The sequence below is a fragment of the Sinocyclocheilus anshuiensis genome, unplaced genomic scaffold, assembly GCF_001515605.1.
Source record: "Sinocyclocheilus anshuiensis isolate Anshui unplaced genomic scaffold, SAMN03320099.WGS_v1.1 scaffold99, whole genome shotgun sequence".
Classification (NCBI taxonomy): domain Eukaryota; kingdom Metazoa; phylum Chordata; class Actinopteri; order Cypriniformes; family Cyprinidae; genus Sinocyclocheilus; species Sinocyclocheilus anshuiensis.
This window is the reverse complement of record NW_015552547.1, coordinates 443,763-445,780: the sequence shown is the minus strand read 5'-3', so window position 1 is coordinate 445,780 and position 2,018 is coordinate 443,763. Positions and strand designations below refer to the sequence as shown.

General features: G+C 34.3%; 1 long non-coding RNA gene across 1 annotated transcript; it reads right to left on the bottom strand.

The window, feature by feature from the left end:
* Positions 1 to 714: 714 nt before the first annotated feature.
* Positions 715 to 1,741, bottom strand: LOC107664288 (uncharacterized). Its single transcript, XR_001631446.1, has 2 exons — positions 1,661 to 1,741; positions 715 to 1,561 (listed from the first exon to the last, which is right to left on the bottom strand). It is a non-coding gene; the product is annotated as an uncharacterized LOC107664288 (long non-coding RNA).
* Positions 1,742 to 2,018: the final 277 nt, after the last annotated feature.

The following is a 2,018-nucleotide window of genomic DNA, read 5'->3' as shown; positions in this document are numbered from 1 at the left end:
CTTTATTAAGTAACACTTATTATTTAAAGATCAATTTACTACTTCGATACCACAGCAAAAACTAGTAGCATATAGGCCTGTGACGATAACAACTTTTTGTTGTGCGATATATTACCCCAGAAATAATTGCGATAAGCGATATTATTGTTATTTTAAAGACCATTTTATGTCACTGAATATATAATCATAATGTAACAGCATAATAATGCAAGAAGGCCACACACTTCCAAATGACAAACTTTTAATTTTTAAGAATATTTAGATCATGGAAATTAAGTATAAAAATATTAGATACCTTAAAATCCCTACTTAGCAGTCAGATGTCCGTATGCACAAAGGCACAGATCCCTAAACAAGACCATATCTGCAGATGAAACTTGGTTTGTAGAATCATTTTTTTAAATTTGAACTAGCACCTCATTACTACACCACGTTATGTTCAAGAAGCTGCAAAAGACACAGGTGCAAGTGGAATGTACTAAACATGGTGACATACATTTTTAAGTGCCTTCGGGCAGGGCAGTGATACATTTTGGTAGCCCGACTGGAAAACACAATAGCCCCGGGACGTCGGGCTAGCGATTTTGTGAGCCCTGATTTCTTATTTAATTGTTCTACTGTAGTTTTTTGTCGTCATTGCCTGTAATTAGTTTCTAATGCTTATTTAATTGCTGACTGTTTACTTGTCTTCAGTGAGTTGTTTTTTATTTTTAATTTTTTAGGCTAGCATTAGTTGTTTGTGATATTGACACTGGTGACGATAATTGATTATTCTATGGTATCAAACATTTTGATATCATTGACCTTATATGAAGCAAAAATAACTTGATATATATTATCGTGAAATAAAATTACTCATATCGTGATATAAGATTTGTCATATTGCCCAGCCCTGCTTACACAGATACACACGGGAGCATTTGAAAGCCGCGTCTATCAGCAGATCCCTAATATATCTGCTCATAGACAGATCCTCTGATAGGCACTGTACCAGTCTTATGAATTCACTGATTTTAGCTTAACTTAAAATATAATCTGCATGCATGATAAACCATAGTAAAAGTCACGTTATAAGTCTCAGGCCTAACTAAGCCCAAAAAAACTGCTATACAATTTTTTAAGGTAACCTATCACATTAAAATAGTTTATCCCAACAAGGCATTAATCAAGAGTCACTTATTCAATGCAAAACCAGTCTTTTATATTCAGTAAGAAAATTTGAAACAACTCCCCAAATCACACCAGAAACAAACACACAAAAGCACACTTAAAGGTAGAATCCAAATCATGTCACTGTCCATGGATGATGAGTTAAGAATGAGAGAGGGAATAAAGTCTTATCTGAATTCCATTCCTTGTGCCAAAGAGTCCAAAACAGCTGCCACCTTTAATCCATGTGCCTGTAGTAATCAATACCAAAGTTCATGGAAAATTGGAAGTCCCGTACAAGGACGACGGGTAAACGATGAAATGAAGATCTTTGTGAACAAAAGGACATTATTTAAACTTCCTCCACAGTCTTCATATCAAGCACCATAATTCTCCAGAGAAAAAAGACCTTCTACAAAAGTCAAAAAGACATCATACTCAATTTTCAAATAACACTTCCTGTGTAAGACATTAATTAAACACACATTTCATACCAAACAGATTCACTTACTTTCAGTTGAGCATAAAACACAAGTTTCTCAACAAAGACGAGTCTGAGCACATGGGCAAGGCCATGTTTCAGCCACTGCAGGTTGTACTGTCGTCGTCGTCGTCTTGAAATTTTATTGGCGGTTGACAAACAACAAAATGGTGTATTTCCGCCACCAACTGGAATGGAGTGTGGATCAAAAAAGTAACTTACTTCCTTCCCCCTTTTTTTATATATTTTTATTTTAAATTCTCTCCCACAAATTAGTTATTTTAAGGAACTGAAAAATAAAACTGTAGCATTCATTCCTTGAGTTATTTTGTAAAATATATCTTGGTGTAAATTGCATTTTTATCTTTTCTCAATTTTGCATTAGAAT